Source organism: Paroedura picta, chromosome 2 (genome assembly GCF_049243985.1).
Source record: "Paroedura picta isolate Pp20150507F chromosome 2, Ppicta_v3.0, whole genome shotgun sequence".
Taxonomy (NCBI): domain Eukaryota; kingdom Metazoa; phylum Chordata; class Lepidosauria; order Squamata; family Gekkonidae; genus Paroedura; species Paroedura picta.
Window position 1 is genome coordinate 681964 of NC_135370.1, and position 23242 is coordinate 705205.

Here is a 23242-nt window from a genome sequence, read left to right on the forward strand (position 1 = left end):
AAAGGGAACAATAGGGACTGGCGCTTGTGGCAGGGGCTCTTTGTGACTCTGTCCTTCCCGCTCGGGGAACAATAGGGACTGGCGCTTGTGGCAGGGGCTCATTGTGACTCTGTCCTTCCCGCACGGGGAACAATAGGGACTGGCGCTTGTGGCAGGGGCTCCTTGTGACTCTGTCCTTCCCGCGCGGGGAACAATAGGGACTGGCGCTTGTGGCAGGGGCTCATTGTGACTCTGTCCTTCCCGCACGGGGAACAATAGGGACTGGCGCTTCTGGCAGGGGCTCATTGTGACTCTGTCCTTCCCGCACAGGGAACAATAGGGACTGGCGCTTGTGGCAGGGGCTCCTTGTGACTCTGTCCTTCCCGCACAGGGAACAATAGGGACTGGCGCTTGTGGCAGGGGCTCATTGTGAATCTGTCCTTCCTGCACAGGGAACAATAGGGACTGGCGCTTGTGGCAGGGGCTCATTGTGACTCTGTCCTTCCCGCACAGGGAACAATAGGGACTGGCGCTTGTGGCCGGGGCTCTTTGTGACTCTGTCCTTCCCGCACAGGGAACAATAGGGACTGGCGCTTGTGGCAGGGGCTCATTGTGACTCTGTCCTTCCCGCACAGGGAACAATAGGGACTGGCGCTTGTGGCAGGGGCTCATTGTGACTCTTGCCTTCCCGCCCAGGGAACAATAGGGACTGGCGCTTGTGGCCGGGGCTCATTGTGACTCTTTCCTTCCCGCACGGGGAACAATAGGGACTGGCGCTTGTGGCCGGGGCTCCTTGTGACTCTGTCCTTCCCGCACGGGGAACAATAGGGACTGGGGCTTGTGGCAGGGGCTCATTGTGACTCTGTCCTTCCCGCACAGGGAACAATAGGGACTGGCGCTTGTGGCAGGGGCTCATTGTGACTCTGTCCTTCCCGCACAGGGAACAATAGGGACTGGCGCTTGTGGCCGGGGCTCTTTGTGACTCTGTCCTTCCCGCACAGGGAACAATAGGGACTGGCGCTTGTGGCAGGGGCTCCTTGTGACTCTTGCCTTCCTGCCCAGGGAACAATAGGGACTGGCGCTTGTGGCAGGGGCACTTTGTGACTCTGTCCTTCCTGCCCAGGGAACAATAGGGACTGGCGCTTGTGGCAGGGGCTCTTTGTGACTCTGTCCTTCCTGCACAGGGAACAATAGGGACTGGCGCTTTTGGCAGGGGCACTTTGTGACTCTGTCCTTCCTGCGCAGGGAACAATAGGGACTGGCGCTTGTGGCAGGGGTTCTTTGTGACTCTGTCCTTCCTGCAAAGGGAACAATAGGGACTGGCGCTTGTGGCAGGGGCTCTTTGTGACTCTGTCCTTCCTGCCCAGGGAACAATAGGGACGGGCGCTTGTGGCCGGGGCTCTTTGTGACTCTGTCCTTCCCGCGCAGGGAACAATAGGGACTGGCGCTTGTGGCAGGGGCACTTTGTGACTCTGTCCTTCCTGCCCAGGGAACAATAGGGACTGGCGCTTGTGGCAGGGGCACTTTGTGACTCTGTCCTTCCTGCTCAGGGAACAATAGGGACTGGCGCTTGTGGCAGGGGCTCTTTGTGACTCTGTCCTTCCTGCACAGGGAACAATAGGGACTGGCGCTTTTGGCAGGGGCACTTTGTGACTCTGTCCTTCCTGCACAGGGAACAATAGGGACTGGCGCTTTTGGCAGGGGCACTTTGTGACTCTGTCCTTCCTGCACAGGGAACAATAGGGACTGGCGCTTTTGGCAGGGGCTCTTTGTGACTCTGTCCTTCCTGCTCAGGGAACAACAGGGACTGGCGCTTTTGGCAGGGGCACTTTGTGACTCTGTCCTTCCTGCACAGGGAACAATAGGGACTGGCGCTTTTGGCAGGGGCACTTTGTGACTCTGTCCTTCCTGCACAGGGAACAATAGGGACTGGCGCTTTTGGCAGGGGCACTTTGTGACTCTGTCCTTCCTGCACAGGGAACAATAGGGACTGGCGCTTGTGGCAGGGGCTCTTTGTGACTCTGTCCGTCCTGCTCAGGGAACAACAGGGACTGGCGCTTTTGGCAGGGGCACTTTGTGACTCTGTCCTTCCTGCACAGGGAACAATAGGGACTGGCGCTTGTGGCAGGGGCTCTTTGTGACTCTGTCCTTCCTGCACAGGGAACAATAGGGACTGGCGCTTGTGGCAGGGGTTCTTTGTGACTCTGTCCTTCCTGCAAAGGGAACAATAGGGACTGGCGCTTGTGGCAGGGGCTCTTTGTGACTCTGTCCTTCCTGCCCAGGGAACAATAGGGACGGGCGCTTGTGGCCGGGGCTCTTTGTGACTCTGTCCTTCCCGCGCAGGGAACAATAGGGACTGGCGCTTGTGGCAGGGGCACTTTGTGACTCTGTCCTTCCTGCCCAGGGAACAATAGGGACTGGCGCTTGTGGCAGGGGCACTTTGTGACTCTGTCCTTCCTGCTCAGGGAACAATAGGGACTGGCGCTTGTGGCAGGGGCTCTTTGTGACTCTGTCCTTCCTGCACAGGGAACAATAGGGACTGGCGCTTTTGGCAGGGGCACTTTGTGACTCTGTCCTTCCTGCACAGGGAACAATAGGGACTGGCGCTTTTGGCAGGGGCACTTTGTGACTCTGTCCTTCCTGCACAGGGAACAATAGGGACTGGCGCTTTTGGCAGGGGCTCTTTGTGACTCTGTCCTTCCTGCCCAGGGAACAATAGGGACTGGCGCTTGTGGCAGGGGCACTTTGTGACTCTGTCCTTCCTGCGCAGGGAACAATAGGGACTGGCGCTTGTGGCAGGGGTTCTTTGTGACTCTGTCCTTCCTGCAAAGGGAACAATAGGGACTGGCGCTTGTGGCAGGGGCTCTTTGTGACTCTGTCCTTCCTGCCCAGGGAACAATAGGGACGGGCGCTTGTGGCCGGGGCTCTTTGTGACTCTGTCCTTCCCGCGCAGGGAACAATAGGGACTGGCGCTTGTGGCAGGGGCTCATTGTGACTCTGTCCTTCCCGCACAGGGAACAATAGGGACTGGCGCTTTTGGCAGGGGCTCTTTGTGACTCTGTCCTTCCTGCCCAGGGAACAATAGGGACTGGCGCTTGTGGCAGGGGCTCATTGTGACTCTGTCCTTCCTGCACAGGGAACAATAGGGACTGGCGCTTTTGGCAGGGGCTCTTTGTGACTCTGTCCTTCCTGCCCAGGGAACAATAGGGACTGGCGCTTGTGGCAGGGGCACTTTGTGACTCTGTCCTTCCTGCGCAGGGAACAATAGGGACTGGCGCTTGTGGCAGGGGTTCTTTGTGACTCTGTCCTTCCTGCAAAGGGAACAATAGGGACTGGCGCTTGTGGCAGGGGCTCTTTGTGACTCTGTCCTTCCTGCCCAGGGAACAATAGGGACGGGCGCTTGTGGCCGGGGCTCTTTGTGACTCTGTCCTTCCCGCGCAGGGAACAATAGGGACTGGCGCTTGTGGCCGGGGCTCTTTGTGATTCTGTCCTTCCTGCACAGGGAACAATAGGGACTGGCGCTTTTGGCAGGGGCACTTTGTGACTCTGTCCTTCCTGCTCAGGGAACAATAGGGACTGGCGCTTTTGGCAGGGGCACTTTGTGACTCTGTCCTTCCTGCACAGGGAACAATAGGGACTGGCGCTTGTGGCAGGGGCTCTTTGTGACTCTGTCCTTCCTGCACAGGGAACAATAGGGACTGGCGCTTTTGGCAGGGGCACTTTGTGACTCTGTCCTTCCTGCTCAGGGAACAATAGGGACTGGCGCTTTTGGCAGGGGCACTTTGTGACTCTGTCCTTCCTGCTCAGGGAACAATAGGGACTGGCGCTTGTGGCAGGGGCTCTTTGTGACTCTGTCCTTCCTGCACAGGGAACAATAGGGACTGGCGCTTTTGGCAGGGGCACTTTGTGACTCTGTCCTTCCTGCTCAGGGAACAATAGGGACTGGCGCTTGTGGCAGGGGCTCTTTGTGACTCTGTCCTTCCTGCACAGGGAACAATAGGGACTGGCGCTTTTGGCAGGGGCACTTTGTGACTCTGTCCTTCCTGCACAGGGAACAATAGGGACTGGCGCTTGTGGCAGGGGCTCTTTGTGACTCTGTCCTTCCTGCACAGGGAACAATAGGGACTGGCGCTTGTGGCAGGGGCACTTTGTGACTCTGTCCTTCCTGCACAGGGAACAATAGGGACTGGCGCTTTTGGCAGGGGCACTTTGTGACTCTGTCCTTCCTGCACAGGGAACAATAGGGACTGGCGCTTTTGGCAGGGGCACTTTGTGACTCTGTCCTTCCTGCACAGGGAACAATAGGGACTGGCGCTTGTGGCAGGGGCACTTTGTGACTCTGTCCTTCCTGCTCAGGGAACAATAGGGACTGGCGCTTGTGGCAGGGGCACTTTGTGACTCTGTCCTTCCTGCACAGGGAACAATAGGGACTGGCGCTTTTGGCAGGGGCACTTTGTGACTCTGTCCTTCCTGCTCAGGGAACAATAGGGACTGGCGCTTTTGGCAGGGGCACTTTGTGACTCTGTCCTTCCTGCTCAGGGAACAATAGGGACTGGCGCTTTTGGCAGGGGCACTTTGTGACTCTGTCCTTCCTGCACAGGGAACAATAGGTACTGGCGCTTGTGGCAGGGGCACTTTGTGACTCTGTCCTTCCTGCACAGGGAACAATAGGGACTGGCGCTTTTGGCAGGGGCACTTTGTGACTCTGTCCTTCCTGCTCAGGGAACAATAGGGACTGGCGCTTGTGGCAGGGGCTCATTGTGACTCTGTCCTTCCCGCTCAGGGAACAATAGGGACTGGCGCTTGTGGCCGGGGCTCTTTGTGACTCTGTCCTTCCTGCCCAGGGAACAATAGGGACTGGCGTTTGTGGCAGGGGCTCCTTGTGACTCTGTCCTTCCTGCACAGGGAACAATAGGGACTGGCGCTTGTGGCAGGGGCTCCTTGTGACTCTGTCCTTCCTGCACAGGGAACAATAGGGACTGGCGCTTTTGGCAGGGGCTCTTTGTGACTCTTGCCTTCCTGCCCAGGGAACAATAGGGACTGGCGCTTGTGGCAGGGGCTCATTGTGACTCTTGCCTTCCTGCCCAGGGAACAATAGGGACTGGAGCTTGTGGCAGGGGCTCTTTGTGACTCTTGCCTTCCTGCCCAGAGAACAATAGGGACTGGCGCTTGTGGCAGGGGCACTTTGTGACTCTGTCCTTCCTGCCCAGGGAACAATAGGGACTGGCGCTTGTGGCAGGGGCTCATTGTGACTCTTGCCTTCCTGCCCAGGGAACAATAGGGACTGGCGCTTGTGGCAGGGGCACTTTGTGACTCTGTCCTTCCTGCCCAGGGAACAATAGGGATTGGCGCTTGTGGCAGGGGCTCATTGTGACTCTTGCCTTCCTGCCCAGGGAACAATAGGGACTGGCGCTTGTGGCAGGGGCACTTTGTGACTCTGTCCTTCCTGCCCAGGGAACAATAGGGACTGGCGCTTGTGGCAGGGGCTCATTGTGACTCTTGCCTTCCTGCCCAGGGAACAATAGGGACTGGCGCTTGTGGCAGGGGCTCATTGTGACTCTTGCCTTCCTGCCCAGGGAACAATAGGGACTGGCGCTTGTGGCAGGGGCACTTTGTGACTCTGTCCTTCCTGCCCAGGGAACAATAGGGACTGGCGCTTGTGGCAGGGGCTCATTGTGACTCTTGCCTTCCTGCCCAGGGAACAATAGGGACTGGCGCTTGTGGCCGGGGCTCTTTGTGACTCTGTCCTTCCCGCGCAGGGAACAATAGGGACTGGCGCTTGTGGCAGGGGCTCATTGTGACTCTGTCCTTCCCGCTCAGGGAACAATAGGGACTGGCGCTTGTGGCAGGGGCTCATTGTGACTCTGTCCTTCCTGCACAGGGAACAATAGGGACTGGCGCTTGTGGCAGGGGCTCATTGTGACTCTGTCCTTCCCGCACAGGGAACAATAGGGACTGGCGCTTGTGGCCGGGGCTCTTTGTGACTCTGTCCTTCCCGCACAGGGAACAATAGGGACTGGCGCTTGTGGCAGGGGCTCATTGTGACTCTTGCCTTCCTGCCCAGGGAACAATAGGGACTGGCCCTTGTGGCAGGGGCTCTTTGTGACTCTTGCCTTCCTGCCCAGGGAACAATAGGGACTGGCGCTTGTGGCAGGGGCACTTTGTGACTCTGTCCTTCCTGCCCAGGGAACAATAGGGACTGGCGCTTTTGGCAGGGGCTCTTTGTGACTCTTGCCTTCCTGCCCAGGGAACAATAGGGACTGGCGCTTGTGGCAGGGGCTCATTGTGACTCTTGCCTTCCTGCCCAGGGAACAATAGGGACTGGAGCTTGTGGCAGGGGCTCTTTGTGACTCTTGCCTTCCTGCCCAGAGAACAATAGGGACTGGCGCTTGTGGCAGGGGCACTTTGTGACTCTGTCCTTCCTGCCCAGGGAACAATAGGGACTGGCGCTTGTGGCAGGGGCTCATTGTGACTCTTGCCTTCCTGCCCAGGGAACAATAGGGACTGGCGCTTGTGGCAGGGGCACTTTGTGACTCTGTCCTTCCTGCCCAGGGAACAATAGGGATTGGCGCTTGTGGCAGGGGCTCATTGTGACTCTTGCCTTCCTGCCCAGGGAACAATAGGGACTGGCGCTTGTGGCAGGGGCACTTTGTGACTCTGTCCTTCCTGCCCAGGGAACAATAGGGACGGGCGCTTGTGGCAGGGGCTCATTGTGACTCTTGCCTTCCTGCCCAGGGAACAATAGGGACTGGCGCTTGTGGCAGGGGCACTTTGTGACTCTGTCCTTCCTGCCCAGGGAACAATAGGGACTGGCGCTTGTGGCAGGGGCTCATTGTGACTCTTGCCTTCCTGCCCAGGGAACAATAGGGACTGGCGCTTGTGGCAGGGGCTCATTGTGACTCTTGCCTTCCTGCCCAGGGAACAATAGGGACTGGCGCTTGTGGCAGGGGCACTTTGTGACTCTGTCCTTCCTGCCCAGGGAACAATAGGGACTGGCGCTTGTGGCAGGGGCTCATTGTGACTCTGTCCTTCCTGCCCAGGGAACAATAGGGACTGGCGCTTGTGGCAGGGGCACTTTGTGACTCTGTCCTTCCTGCCCAGGGAACAATAGGGACTGGCGCTTTTGGCAGGGGCTCTTTGTGACTCTTGCCTTCCTGCCCAGGGAACAATAGGGACTGGCGCTTGTGGCAGGGGCTCATTGTGACTCTTGCCTTCCTGCCCAGGGAACAATAGGGACTGGAGCTTGTGGCAGGGGCTCTTTGTGACTCTTGCCTTCCTGCCCAGGGAACAATAGGGACTGGCGCTTGTGGCAGGGGCACTTTGTGACTCTGTCCTTCCTGCCCAGGGAACAATAGGGACTGGCGCTTGTGGCAGGGGCTCATTGTGACTCTTGCCTTCCTGCCCAGGGAACAATAGGGACTGGCGCTTGTGGCAGGGGCACTTTGTGACTCTGTCCTTCCTGCCCAGGGAACAATAGGGATTGGCGCTTGTGGCAGGGGCTCATTGTGACTCTTGCCTTCCTGCCCAGGGAACAATAGGGACTGGCGCTTGTGGCAGGGGCACTTTGTGACTCTGTCCTTCCTGCCCAGGGAACAATAGGGACGGGCGCTTGTGGCAGGGGCTCATTGTGACTCTTGCCTTCCTGCCCAGGGAACAATAGGGACTGGCGCTTGTGGCAGGGGCACTTTGTGACTCTGTCCTTCCTGCCCAGGGAACAATAGGGACTGGCGCTTGTGGCAGGGGCTCATTGTGACTCTTGCCTTCCTGCCCAGGGAACAATAGGGACTGGCGCTTGTGGCCGGGGCTCTTTGTGACTCTGTCCTTCCCGCGCAGGGAACAATAGGGACTGGCGCTTGTGGCAGGGGCTCATTGTGACTCTGTCCTTCCCGCTCAGGGAACAATAGGGACTGGCGCTTGTGGCAGGGGCTCATTGTGACTCTGTCCTTCCTGCACAGGGAACAATAGGGACTGGCGCTTGTGGCAGGGGCTCATTGTGACTCTGTCCTTCCCGCACAGGGAACAATAGGGACTGGCGCTTGTGGCCGGGGCTCTTTGTGACTCTGTCCTTCCCGCACAGGGAACAATAGGGACTGGCGCTTGTGGCAGGGGCTCATTGTGACTCTTGCCTTCCTGCCCAGGGAACAATAGGGACTGGCCCTTGTGGCGGGGGCTCTTTGTGACTCTTGCCTTCCTGCCCAGGGAACAATAGGGACTGGCGCTTGTGGCAGGGGCACTTTGTGACTCTGTCCTTCCTGCCCAGGGAACAATAGGGACTGGCGCTTTTGGCAGGGGCTCTTTGTGACTCTTGCCTTCCTGCCCAGGGAACAATAGGGACTGGCGCTTGTGGCAGGGGCTCATTGTGACTCTTGCCTTCCTGCCCAGGGAACAATAGGGACTGGAGCTTGTGGCAGGGGCACTTTGTGACTCTGTCCTTCCTGCCCAGGGAACAATAGGGACTGGCGCTTTTGGCAGGGGCACTTTGTGACTCTGTCCTTCCTGCCCAGGGAACAATAGGGACTGGCGCTTGTGGCAGGGGCTCTTTGTGACTCTTGCCTTCCTGCCCAGAGAACAATAGGGACTGGCGCTTGTGGCAGGGGCACTTTGTGACTCTGTCCTTCCTGCCCAGGGAACAATAGGGACTGGCGCTTGTGGCAGGGGCTCATTGTGACTCTTGCCTTCCTGCCCAGGGAACAATAGGGACTGGCGCTTGTGGCAGGGGCACTTTGTGACTCTTGCCTTCCTGCCCAGGGAACAATAGGGACTGGCGCTTGTGGCAGGGGCACTTTGTGACTCTGTCCTTCCTGCCCAGGGAACAATAGGGACTGGCGCTTTTGGCAGGGGCACTTTGTGACTCTGTCCTTCCTGCCCAGGGAACAATAGGGACTGGCGCTTGTGGCAGGGGCTCTTTGTGACTCTTGCCTTCCTGCCCAGAGAACAATAGGGACTGGCGCTTGTGGCAGGGGCACTTTGTGACTCTGTCCTTCCTGCCCAGGGAACAATAGGGACTGGCGCTTGTGGCAGGGGCTCATTGTGACTCTTGCCTTCCTGCCCAGGGAACAATAGGGACTGGCGCTTGTGGCAGGGGCACTTTGTGACTCTGTCCTTCCTGCCCAGGGAACAATAGGGATTGGCGCTTGTGGCAGGGGCTCATTGTGACTCTTGCCTTCCTGCCCAGGGAACAATAGGGACTGGCGCTTGTGGCAGGGGCACTTTGTGACTCTGTCCTTCCTGCCCAGGGAACAATAGGGACGGGCGCTTGTGGCAGGGGCTCATTGTGACTCTTGCCTTCCTGCCCAGGGAACAATAGGGACTGGCGCTTGTGGCAGGGGCACTTTGTGACTCTGTCCTTCCTGCCCAGGGAACAATAGGGACTGGCGCTTGTGGCAGGGGCCCTTTGTGACTCTGTCCTTCCTGCCCAGGGAACAATAGGGACTGGCGCTTGTGGCAGGGGCTCTTTGTGACTCTTGCCTTCCTGCCCAGGGAACAATAGGGACTGGCGCTTGTGGCAGGGGCTCATTGTGACTCTTGCCTTCCTGCCCAGGGAACAATAGGGACTGGCGCTTGTGGCAGGGGCACTTTGTGACTCTGTCCTTCCTGCCCAGGGAACAATAGGGACTGGCGCTTGTGGCAGGGGCTCATTGTGACTCTTGCCTTCCTGCCCAGGGAACAATAGGGACTGGCGCTTGTGGCAGGGGCTCTTTGTGACTCTTGCCTTCCTGCCCAGGGAACAATAGGGACTGGCGCTTGTGGCAGGGGCACTTTGTGACTCTGTCCTTCCTGCCCAGGGAACAATAGGGACTGGCGCTTGTGGCAGGGGCTCTTTGTGACTCTTGCCTTCCTGCCCAGGGAACAATAGGGACTGGCGCTTGTGGCAGGGGCACTTTGTGACTCTGTCCTTCCTGCCCAGGGAACAATAGGGATTGGCGCTTGTGGCAGGGGCTCATTGTGACTCTTGCCTTCCTGCCCAGGGAACAATAGGGACTGGCGCTTGTGGCAGGGGCACTTTGTGACTCTGTCCTTCCTGCCCAGGGAACAATAGGGACGGGCGCTTGTGGCAGGGGCTCATTGTGACTCTTGCCTTCCTGCCCAGGGAACAATAGGGACTGGCGCTTGTGGCAGGGGCACTTTGTGACTCTGTCCTTCCTGCCCAGGGAACAATAGGGACTGGCGCTTGTGGCAGGGTCTCATTGTGACTCTTGCCTTCCTGCCCAGGGAATAATAGGGACTGGCGCTTGTGGCAGGGGCCCATTGTGACTCTTGCCTTCCTGCCCAGGGAACAATAGGGACTGGCGCTTGTGGCAGGGGCACTTTGTGACTCTGTCCTTCCTGCGCAGGGAACAATTGGGACTGGCGCTTGTGGCAGGGGCTCTTTGTGACTCTGTCCTTCCTGCCCAGGGAACAATAGGGACTGGCGCTTGTGGCAGGGGCACTTTGTGACTCTGTCCTTCCTGCCCAGGGAACAATAGGGACTGGCGCTTGTGGCAGGGGCTCATTGTGACTCTGTCCTTCCCGCACGGGGAACAATAGGGACTGGCGCTTGTGGCAGGGGCTCCTTGTGACTCTGTCCTTCCCGCACGGGGAACAATAGGGACTGGCGCTTGTGGCCGGGGCTCTTTGTGACTCTGTCCTTCCCGCACACGGAACAATAGGGACTGGCGCTTGTGGCCGGGGCTCTTTGTGACTCTGTCCTTCCCGCACAGGGAACAATAGGGACTGGCGCTTGTGGCAGGGGCTCATTGTGACTCTTGCCTTCCTGCCCAGGGAACAATAGGGACTGGCGCTTGTGGCAGGGGCTCTTTGTGACTCTTGCCTTCCTGCCCAGGGAACAATAGGGACTGGCGCTTGTGGCAGGGGCACTTTGTGACTCTGTCCTTCCTGCCCAGGGAACAATAGGGACTGGCGCTTTTGGCAGGGGCTCTTTGTGACTCTTGCCTTCCTGCCCAGGGAACAATAGGGACTGGCGCTTGTGGCAGGGGCTCATTGTGACTCTTGCCTTCCTGCCCAGGGAACAATAGGGACTGGAGCTTGTGGCAGGGGCTCTTTGTGACTCTTGCCTTCCTGCCCAGAGAACAATAGGGACTGGCGCTTGTGGCAGGGGCACTTTGTGACTCTGTCCTTCCTGCCCAGGGAACAATAGGGACTGGCGCTTGTGGCAGGGGCTCATTGTGACTCTTGCCTTCCTGCCCAGGGAACAATAGGGACTGGCGCTTGTGGCAGGGGCACTTTGTGACTCTGTCCTTCCTGCCCAGGGAACAATAGGGATTGGCGCTTGTGGCAGGGGCTCATTGTGACTCTTGCCTTCCTGCCCAGGGAACAATAGGGACTGGCGCTTGTGGCAGGGGCACTTTGTGACTCTGTCCTTCCTGCCCAGGGAACAATAGGGACGGGCGCTTGTGGCAGGGGCTCATTGTGACTCTTGCCTTCCTGCCCAGGGAACAATAGGGACTGGCGCTTGTGGCAGGGGCACTTTGTGACTCTGTCCTTCCTGCCCAGGGAACAATAGGGACTGGCGCTTGTGGCAGGGGCTCATTGTGACTCTTGCCTTCCTGCCCAGGGAATAATAGGGACTGGCGCTTGTGGCAGGGGCCCATTGTGACTCTTGCCTTCCTGCCCAGGGAACAATAGGGACTGGCGCTTGTGGCAGGGGCACTTTGTGACTCTGTCCTTCCTGCGCAGGGAACAATTGGGACTGGCGCTTGTGGCAGGGGCTCTTTGTGACTCTGTCCTTCCTGCCCAGGGAACAATAGGGACTGGCGCTTGTGGCAGGGGCACTTTGTGACTCTGTCCTTCCTGCCCAGGGAACAATAGGGACTGGCGCTTGTGGCAGGGGCTCATTGTGACTCTTGCCTTCCTGCCCAGGGAACAATAGGGACTGGCGCTTGTGGCAGGGGCTCATTGTGACTCTTGCCTTCCTGCCCAGGGAACAATAGGGACTGGCGCTTGTGGCAGGGGCACTTTGTGACTCTGCCCTTCCTGCCCAGGGAACAATAGGGACTGGCGCTTGTGGCAGGGGCTCCTTGTGACTCTGTCTTTCCCGCACAGGGAACAATAGGGACTGGCGCTTGTGGCAGGGGCTCTTTTTGACTCTGTCCTTCCTGCCCAGGGAACAATAGGGACTGGCGCTTGTGGCAGGGGCTCCTTGTGACTCTGTCCTTCCTGCACAGGGAACAATAGGGACTGGCGCTTGTGGCAGGGGCTCTTTGTGACTCTGTCCTTCCTGCCCAGGGAACAATAGGGACTGGCGCTTGTGGCAGGGGCTCTTTGTGACTCTGTCCTTCCCGCACAGGGAACAATAGGGACTGGCGCTTGTGGCAGGGGCTCTTTGTGACTCTGTCCTTCCCGCACAGGGAACAATAGGGACTGGCGCTTGTGGCAGGGGCTCTTTGTGACTCTGTCCTTCCTGCACAGGGAACAATAGGGACTGGCGCTTGTGGCAGGGGCTCTTTGTGACTCTGTCCTTCCCGCACACGGAACAATAGGGACTGGCGCTTGTGGCCGGGGCTCTTTGTGACTCTGTCCTTCCCGCACAGGGAACAATAGGGACTGGCGCTTGTGGCAGGGGCTCCTTGTGACTCTGTCCTTCCCGCACAGGGAACAATAGGGACTGGCGCTTGTGGCAGGGGCTCTTTGTGACTCTGTCCTTCCTGCCCAGGGAACAATAGGGACTGGCGCTTGTGGCAGGGGCTCATTGTGACTCTTGCCTTCCTGCCCAGGGAACAATAGGGACTGGCGCTTGTGGCAGGGGCACTTTGTGACTCTGTCCTTCCTGCCCAGGGAACAATAGGGACTGGCGCTTGTGGCAGGGGCTCTTTGTGACTCTGTCCTTCCTGCGCAGGGAACAATAGGGACTGGCGCTTGTGGCAGGGGCTCTTTGTGACTCTGTCCTTCCTGCCCAGGGAACAATAGGGACTGGCGCTTGTGGCAGGGGCTCATTGTGACTCTGTCCTTCCTGCACAGGGAACAATAGGGACTGGCGGTTGTGGCAGGGGCTCATTGTGACTCTGTCCTTCCTGCCCAGGGAACTATAGGGACTGGCGCTTGTGGCAGGGACTCATTGTGACTCTGTCCTTCCTGCCCAGGGAACTATAGGGACTGGCGCTTGTGGCAGGGGCTCTTTGTGACTCTGTCCTTCCTGCCCAGGGAACATATGGGACTGGCGCTTGTGGCAGGGGCTCATTGTGACTCTTGCCTTCCTGCCCAGGGAACAATAGGGACTGGCGCTTGTGGCAGGGGCTCTTTGTGACTCTTGCCTTCCTGCCCAGGGAACAATAGGGACTGGCGCTTGTGGCAGGGGCACTTTGTGACTCTGTCCTTCCTGCCCAGGGAACAATAGGGACTGGCGCTTGTGGCAGGGGCTCATTGTGACTCTTGCCTTCCTGCCCAGGGAACAATAGGGACTGGCGCTTGTGGCAGGGGCACTTTGTGACTCTGTCCTTCCTGCCCAGGGAACAATAGGGACTGGCGCTTGTGGCAGGGGCTCATTGTGACTCTTGCCTTCCTGCCCAGGGAACAATAGGGACTGGCGCTTGTGGCAGGGGCACTTTGTGACTCTGTCCTTCCTGCCCAGGGAACAATAGGGACTGGCGCTTGTGGCAGGGGCTCATTGTGACTCTTGCCTTCCTGCCCAGGGAACAATAGGGACTGGCGCTTGTGGCAGGGGCACTTTGTGACTCTGTCCTTCCTGCCCAGGGAACAATAGGGACTGGCGCTTGTGGCAGGGGCTCATTGTGACTCTGTCCTTCCCGCACAGGGAACAATAGGGACTGGCGCTTGTGGCCGGGGTTCTTTGTGACTCTGTCCTTCCCGCACAGGGAACAATAGGGACTGGCGCTTGTGGCAGGGGCTCATTGTGACTCTGTCCTTCCTGCACAGGGAACAATAGGGACTGGCGCTTGTGGCAGGGGCTCATTGTGACTCTTGCCTTCCCGCCCAGGGAACAATAGGGACTGGCGCTTGTGGCCGGGGCTCATTGTGACTCTTTCCTTCCCGCACAGGGAACAATAGGGACTGGCGCTTGTGGCCGGGGCTCCTTGTGACTCTGTCCTTCCCGCACGGGGAACAATAGGGACTGGCGCTTGTGGCAGGGGCTCCTTGTGACTCTGTCCTTCCCGCACGGGGAACAATAGGGACTGGCGCTTGTGGCCGGGGCTCTTTGTGACTCTGTCCTTCCCGCACACGGAACAATAGGGACTGGCGCTTGTGGCCGGGGCTCTTTGTGACTCTGTCCTTCCCGCACAGGGAACAATAGGGACTGGCGCTCGTGGCAGGGGCTCCTTGTGACTCTGTCCTTCCCGCACAGGGAACAATAGGGACTGGCGCTTGTGGCAGGGGCTCTTTGTGACTCTGTCCTTCCTGCCCAGGGAACAATACGGACTGGCGATTGTGGCAGGGGCCCTTTGTGACTCTGTCCTTCCTGCCCAAGGAACAATAGGGACTGGCGCTTGTGGCAGGGGCACTTTGTGACTCTGTCCTTCCTGCCCAGGGAACAATAGGGACTGGCGCTTGTGGCAGGGGCACTTTGTGACTCTGTCCTTCCTGCACAGGGAACAATAGGTACTGGCGCTTGTGGCAGGGGCTCTTTGTGACTCTGTCCTTCCTGCACAGGGAACAATAGGGACTGGCGCTTTTGGCAGGGGCACTTTGTGACTCTGTCCTTCCTGCTCAGGGAACAATAGGGACTGGCGCTTGTGGCAGGGGCTCATTGTGACTCTGTCCTTCCTGCTCAGGGAACAATAGGGACTGGCGCTTGTGGCCGGGGCTCTTTGTGACTCTGTCCTTCCCGCGCAGGGAACAATAGGGACTGGCGCTTGTGGCAGGGGCTCATTGTGACTCTGTCCTTCCCGCGCAGGGAACAATAGGGACTGGCGCTTGTGGCAGGGGCTCATTGTGACTCTGTCCTTCCCGCGCAGGGAACAATAGGGACTGGCGCTTGTGGCAGGGGTTCCTTGTGACTCTGTCCTTCCCGCGCAGGGAACAATAGGGACTGGCGCTTGTGGCCGGGGCTCTTTGTGACTCTGTCCTTCCCGCGCAGGGAACAATAGGGACTGGCGCTTGTGGCAGGGGCTCATTGTGACTCTGTCCTTCCTGCACAGGGAACAATAGGTACTGGCGCTTGTGGCAGGGGCACTTTGTGACTCTGTCCTTCCTGCACAGGGAACAATAGGTACTGGCGCTTGTGGCAGGGGCACTTTGTGACTCTGTCCTTCCTGCACAGGGAACAATAGGGACTGGCGCTTGTGGCAGGGGCACTTTGTGACTCTGTCCTTCCTGCACAGGGAACAATAGGTACTGGCGCTTGTGGCAGGGGCACTTTGTGACTCTGTCCTTCCTGCACAGGGAACAATAGGGACTGGCGCTTTTGGCAGGGGCACTTTGTGACTCTGTCCTTCCCGCTCAGGGAACAATAGGGACTGGCGCTTGTGGCAGGGGCTCATTGTGACTCTGTCCTTCCCGCTCAGGGAACAATAGGGACTGGCGCTTGTGGCCGGGGCTCTTTGTGACTCTGTCCTTCCCGCGCAGGGAACAATAGGGACTGGCGCTTGTGGCAGGGGCTCATTGCGACTCTGTCCTTCCCGCACAGGGAACAATAGGGACTGGCGCTTGTGGCCGGGGCTCTTTGTGACTCTGTCCTTCCCGCACAGGGAACAATAGGGACTGGCGCTTGTGGCAGGGGCTCATTGTGACTCTTGCCTTCCTGCCCAGGGAACAATAGGGACTGGCGCTTGTGGCAGGGGCACTTTGTGACTCTGTCCTTCCTGCCCAGGGAACAATAGGGATTGGCGCTTGTGGCAGGGGCTCATTGTGACTCTTGCCTTCCTGCCCAGGGAACAATAGGGACTGGCGCTTGTGGCAGGGGCACTTTGTGACTCTGTCCTTCCTGCCCAGGGAACAATAGGGACGGGCGCTTGTGGCAGGGGCTCATTGTGACTCTTGCCTTCCTGCCCAGGGAACAATAGAGACTGGCGCTTGTGGCAGGGGCACTTTGTGACTCTGTCCTTCCTGCCCAGGGAACAATAGGGACTGGCGCTTGTGGCAGGGGCTCATTGTGACTCTTGCCTTCCTGCCCAGGGAATAATAGGGACTGGCGCTTGTGGCAGGGGCCCATTGTGACTCTTGCCTTCCTGCCCAGGGAACAATAGGGACTGGCGCTTGTGGCAGGGGCACTTTGTGACTCTGTCCTTCCTGCGCAGGGAACAATTGGGACTGGCGCTTGTGGCAGGGGCTCTTTGTGACTCTGTCCTTCCTGCCCAGGGAACAATAGGGACTGGCGCTTGTGGCAGGGGCACTTTGTGACTCTGTCCTTCCTGCCCAGGGAACAATAGGGACTGGCGCTTGTGGCAGGGGCTCATTGTGACTCTTGCCTTCCTGCCCAGGGAACAATAGGGACTGGCGCTTGTGGCAGGGGCTCATTGTGACTCTTGCCTTCCTGCCCAGGGAACAATAGGGACTGGCGCTTGTGGCAGGGGCACTTTGTGACTCTGCCCTTCCTGCCCAGGGAACAATAGGGACTGGCGCTTGTGGCAGGGGCTCCTTGTGACTCTGTCTTTCCCGCACAGGGAACAATAGGGACTGGCGCTTGTGGCAGGGGCTCTTTTTGACTCTGTCCTTCCTGCCCAGGGAACAATAGGGACTGGCGCTTGTGGCAGGGGCTCCTTGTGACTCTGTCCTTCCTGCACAGGGAACAATAGGGACTGGCGCTTGTGGCAGGGGCTCTTTGTGACTCTGTCCTTCCTGCCCAGGGAACAATAGGGACTGGCGCTTGTGGCAGGGGCTCTTTGTGACTCTGTCCTTCCCGCACAGGGAACAATAGGGACTGGCGCTTGTGGCAGGGGCTCTTTGTGACTCTGTCCTTCCCGCACAGGGAACAATAGGGACTGGCGCTTGTGGCAGGGGCTCTTTGTGACTCTGTCCTTCCTGCACAGGGAACAATAGGGACTGGCGCTTGTGGCAGGGGCTCTTTGTGACTCTGTCCTTCCCGCACACGGAACAATAGGGACTGGCGCTTGTGGCCGGGGCTCTTTGTGACTCTGTCCTTCCCGCACAGGGAACAATAGGGACTGGCGCTTGTGGCAGGGGCTCCTTGTGACTCTGTCCTTCCCGCACAGGGAACAATAGGGACTGGCGCTTGTGGCAGGGGCTCTTTGTGACTCTGTCCTTCCTGCCCAGGGAACAATAGGGACTGGCGCTTGTGGCAGGGGCTCATTGTGACTCTTGCCTTCCTGCCCAGGGAACAATAGGGACTGGCGCTTGTGGCAGGGGCACTTTGTGACTCTGTCCTTCCTGCCCAGGGAACAATAGGGACTGGCGCTTGTGGCAGGGGCTCTTTGTGACTCTGTCCTTCCTGCGCAGGGAACAATAGGGACTGGCGCTTGTGGCAGGGGCTCTTTGTGACTCTGTCCTTCCTGCCCAGGGAACAATAGGGACTGGCGCTTGTGGCAGGGGCTCATTGTGACTCTGTCCTTCCTGCACAGGGAACAATAGGGACTGGCGGTTGTGGCAGGGGCTCATTGTGACTCTGTCCTTCCTGCCCAGGGAACTATAGGGACTGGCGCTTGTGGCAGGGACTCATTGTGACTCTGTCCTTCCTGCCCAGGGAACTATAGGGACTGGCGCTTGTGGCAGGGGCTCTTTGTGACTCTGTCCTTCCTGCCCAGGGAACATATGGGACTGGCGCTTGTGGCAGGGGCTCATTGTGACTCTTGCCTTCCTGCCCAGGGAACAATAGGGACTGGCGCTTGTGGCAGGGGCTCTTTGTGACTCTTGCCTTCCTGCGCAGGGAACAATAGGGACTGGCGCTTGTGGCAGGGGCACTTTGTGACTCTGTCCTTCCTGCCCAGGGAACAATAGGGACTGGCGCTTGTGGCAGGGGCTCATTGTGACTCTTGCCTTCCTGCCCAGGGAACAATAGGGACTGGCGCTTGTGGCAGGGGCACTTTGTGACTCTGTCCTTCCTGCCCAGGGAACAATAGGGACTGGCGCTTGTGGCAGGGGCTCATTGTGACTCTTGCCTTCCTGCCCAGGGAACAATAGGGACTGGCGCTTGTGGCAGGGGCACTTTGTGACTCTGTCCTTCCTGCCCAGGGAACAATAGGGACTGGCGCTTGTGGCAGGGGCTCATTGTGACTCTTGCCTTCCTGCCCAGGGAACAATAGGGACTGGCGCTTGTGGCAGGGGCACTTTGTGACTCTGTCCTTCCTGCCCAGGGAACAATAGGGACTGGCGCTTGTGGCAGGGGCTCATTGTGACTCTGTCCTTCCCGCACAGGGAACAATAGGGACTGGCGCTTGTGGCCGGGGTTCTTTGTGACTCTGTCCTTCCCGCACAGGGAACAATAGGGACTGGCGCTTGTGGCAGGGGCTCATTGTGACTCTGTCCTTCCTGCACAGGGAACAATAGGGACTGGCGCTTGTGGCAGGGGCTCATTGTGACTCTTGCCTTCCCGCCCAGGGAACAATAGGGACTGGCGCTTGTGGCCGGGGCTCCTTGTGACTCTGTCCTTCCCGCACGGGGAACAATAGGGACTGGCGCTTGTGGCAGGGGCTCCTTGTGACTCTGTCCTTCCCGCACGGGGAACAATAGGGACTGGCGCTTGTGGCCGGGGCTCTTTGTGACTCTGTCCTTCCCGCACACGGAACAATAGGGACTGGCGCTTGTGGCCGGGGCTCTTTGTGACTCTGTCCTTCCCGCACAGGGAACAATAGGGACTGGCGCTCGTGGCAGGGGCTCCTTGTGACTCTGTCCTTCCCGCACAGGGAACAATAGGGACTGGCGCTTGTGGCAGGGGCTCTTTGTGATTCTGTCCTTCCTGCCCAGGGAACAATACGGACTGGCGATTGTGGCAGGGGCTCCTTGTGACTCTGTCCTTCCCGCACAGGGAACAATAGGGACTGGCGCTTGTGGCAGGGGCACTTTGTGACTCTGTCCTTCCTGCCCAGGGAACAATAGGGACTGGCGCTTGTGGCAGGGGCACTTTGTGACTCTGTCCTTCCTGCACAGGGAACAATAGGTACTGGCGCTTGTGGCAGGGGCTCTTTGTGACTCTGTCCTTCCTGCACAGGGAACAATAGGGACTGGCGCTTTTGGCAGGGGCACTTTGTGACTCTGTCCTTCCTGCTCAGGGAACAATAGGGACTGGCGCTTGTGGCAGGGGCTCATTGTGACTCTGTCCTTCCTGCTCAGGGAACAATAGGGACTGGCGCTTGTGGCCGGGGCTCTTTGTGACTCTGTCCTTCCCGCGCAGGGAACAATAGGGACTGGCGCTTGTGGCAGGGGCTCATTGTGACTCTGTCCTTCCCGCGCAGGGAACAATAGGGACTGGCGCTTGTGGCAGGGGTTCCTTGTGACTCTGTCCTTCCCGCGCAGGGAACAATAGGGACTGGCGCTTGTGGCCGGGGCTCTTTGTGACTCTGTCCTTCCCGCGCAGGGAACAATAGGGACTGGCGCTTGTGGCAGGGGCTCATTGTGACTCTGTCCTTCCTGCACAGGGAACAATAGGTACTGGCGCTTGTGGCAGGGGCACTTTGTGACTCTGTCCTTCCTGCACAGGGAACAATAGGTACTGGCGCTTGTGGCAGGGGCACTTTGTGACTCTGTCCTTCCTGCACAGGGAACAATAGGGACTGGCGCTTGTGGCAGGGGCACTTTGTGACTCTGTCCTTCCTGCACAGGGAACAATAGGTACTGGCGCTTGTGGCAGGGGCACTTTGTGACTCTGTCCTTCCTGCACAGGGAACAATAGGGACTGGCGCTTTTGGCAGGGGCACTTTGTGACTCTGTCCTTCCCGCTCAGGGAACAATAGGGACTGGCGCTTGTGGCAGGGGCACTTTGTGACTCTGTCCTTCCCGCTCAGGGAACAATAGGGACTGGCGCTTGTGGCAGGGGCTCATTGTGACTCTGTCCTTCCCGCTCAGGGAACAATAGGGACTGGCGCTTGTGGCCGGGGCTCTTTGTGACTCTGTCCTTCCCGCGCAGGGAACAATAGGGACTGGCGCTTGTGGCAGGGGCTCATTGCGACTCTGTCCTTCCCGCACAGGGAACAATAGGGACTGGCGCTTGTGGCCGGGGCTCTTTGTGACTCTGTCCTTCCCGCACAGGGAACAATAGGGACTGGCGCTTGTGGCAGGGGCTCATTGTGACTCTTGCCTTCCTGCCCAGGGAACAATAGGGACTGGCGCTTGTGGCAGGGGCTCTTTGTGACTCTTGCCTTCCTGCCCAGGGAACAAAAGGGACTTGCGCTTGTGGCAGGGGCACTTTGTGACTCTGTCCTTCCCGCCCAGGGAACAATAGGGACTGGCGCTTTTGGCAGGGGCTCTTTGTGACTCTTGCCTTCCTGCCCAGGGAACAATAGGGACTGGCGCTTGTGGCAGGGGCTCATTGTGACTCTTGCCTTCCTGCCCAGGGAACAATAGGGACTGGAGCTTGTGGCAGGGGCTCTTTGTGACTCTTGCCTTCCTGCCCAGGGAACAATAGGGACTGGCGCTTGTGGCAGGGGCACTTTGTGACTCTGTCCTTCCTGCCCAGGGAACAATAGGGACTGGCGCTTGTGGCAGGGGCTCATTGTGACTCTTGCCTTCCTGCCCAGGGAACAATAGGGACTGGCGCTTGTGGCAGGGGCACTTTGTGACTCTGTCCTTCCTGCCCAGGGAACAATAGGGACTGGCGCTTGTGGCAGGGGCTCATTGTGACTCTTGCCTTCCTGCCCAGGGAACAATAGGGACTGCCGCTTGTGGCAGGGGCACTTTGTGACTCTGTCCTTCCTGCCCAGGGAACAATAGGGACTGGCGCTTGTGGCAGGGGCTCATTGTGACTCTTGCCTTCCTGCCCAGGGAACAATAGGGACTGGCGCTTGTGGCAGGGGCTCATTGTGACTCTTGCCTTCCTGCCCAGGGAACAATAGGGACTGGCGCTTGTGGCAGGGGCACTTTGTGACTCTGTCCTTCCTGCCCAGGGAACAATAGGGACTGGCGCTTGTGGCAGGGGCTCATTGTGACTCTTGCCTTCCTGCCCAGGGAACAATAGGGACTGGGGCTTGTGGCAGGGGCACTTTGTGACTCTGTCCTTCCTGCCCAGGGAACAATAGGGACTGGCGCTTGTGGCAGGGGCTCTTTGTGACTCTGTCCTTCCTGCCCAGGGAACAATAGGGACTGGCGCTTGTGGCAGGGGCACTTTGTGACTCTGTCCTTCCTGCCCAGGGAACAATAGGGACTGGCGCTTGTGGCAGGGGCTCATTGTGACTCTTGCCTTCCTGCCCAGGGAACAATAGGGACTGGCGCTTGTGGCAGGGGCTCATTGTGACTCTTGCCTTCCTGCCCAGGGAACAATAGGGACTGGCGCTTGTGGCAGGGGCACTTTGTGACTCTGTCCTTCCTGCGCAGGGAACAATTGGGACTGGCGCTTGTGGCAGGGGCTCTTTGTGACTCTGTCCTTCCTGCCCAGGGAACAATAGGGACTGGCGCTTGTGGCAGGGGCACTTTGTGACTCTGTCCTTCCTGCCCAGGGAACAATAGGGACTGGCGCTTGTGGCAGGGGCTCATTGTGACTCTTGCCTTCCTGCCCAGGGAACAATAGGGACTGGCGCTTGTGGCAGGGGCACTTTGTGACTCTGTCCTTCCTGCCCAGGGAACAATAGGGACTGGCGCTTGTGGCAGGGGCTCATTGTGACTCTTGCCTTCCTGCCCAGGGAACAATAGGGACTGGCGCTTGTGGCAGGGGCACTTTGTGACTCTGTCCTTCCTGCCCAGGGAACAATAGGGACTGGCGCTTGTGGCAGGGGCTCCTTGTGACTCTGTCCTTCCCGCACAGGGAACAATAGGGACTGGCGCTTGTGGCAGGGGCTCTTTTTGACTCTGTCCTTCCTGCCCAGGGAACAATAGGGACTGGCGTTTGTGGCAGGGGCTCCTTGTGACTCTGTCCTTCCTGCACAGGGAACAATAGGGACTGGCGCTTGTGGCAGGGGCTCCTTGTGACTCTGTCCTTCCTGCACAGGGAACAATAGGGACTGGCGCTTGTGGCAGGGGCTCTTTGTGACTCTGTCCTTCCTGCCCAGGGAACAATAGGGACTGGCGCTTGTGGCAGGGGCTCTTTGTGACTCTGTCCTTCCTGCACAGGGAACAATAGGGACTGGCGCTTGTGGCAGGGGCTCTTTGTGACTCTGTCCTTCCCGCACAGGGAACAATAGGGACTGGCGCTTGTGGCAGGGGCTCTTTGTGACTCTGTCCTTCCCGCACAGGGAACAATAGGGACTGGCGCTTGTGGCAGGGGCTCTTTGTGACTCTGTCCTTCCCGCACACGGAACAATAGGGACTGGCGCTTGTGGCCGGGGCTCTTTGTGACTCTGTCCTTCCCGCACAGGGAACAATAGGGACTGGCGCTTGTGGCAGGGGCTCCTTGTGACTCTGTCCTTCCTGCCCAGGGAACAATAGGGACTGGCGCTTGTGGCAGGGGCTCTTTGTGACTCTGTCCTTCCTGCACAGGGAACAATAGGGACTGGCGCTTGTGGCAGGGGCTCTTTGTGACTCTGTCCTTCCTGCACAGGGAACAATAGGGACTGGCGCTTGTGGCAGGGGCTCTTTGTGACTCTGTCCTTCCGGCACAGGGAACAATAGGGACTGGCGCTTGTGGCAGGGGCTCTTTGTGACTCTGTCCTTCCCGCACACGGAACAATAGGGACTGGCGCTTGTGGCCGGGGCTCTTTGTGACTCTGTCCTTCCCGCACAGGGAACAATAGGGACTGGCGCTTGTGGCAGGGGCTCCTTGTGACTCTGTCCTTCCCGCACAGGGAACAATAGGGACTGGCGCTTGTGGCAGGGGCTCTTTGTGACTCTGTCCTTCCTGCCCAGGGAACAATAGGGACTGGCGCTTGTGGCAGGGGCTCTTTGTGACTCTGTCCTTCCTGCGCAGGGAACAATAGGGACTCTCGCTTGTGGCAGGGGCTCTTTGTGACTCTGTCCTTCCTGCCCAGGGAACAATAGGGACTGGCGCTTGTGGCAGGGGCTCATTGTGACTCTGTCCTTCCTGCACAGGGAACAATAGGGACTGGCGGTTGTGGCAGGGGCTCATTGTGACTCTGTCCTTCCTGCCCAGGGAACTATAGGGACTGGCGCTTGTGGCAGGGGCTCATTGTGACTCTGTCCTTCCTGCCCAGGGAACTATAGGGACTGGCGCTTGTGGCAGGGGCTCTTTGTGACTCTGTCCTTCCTGCCCAGGGAACAATAGGGACTGGCGCTTGTGGCAGGGGCTTATTGTGACTCTTGCCTTCCTGCC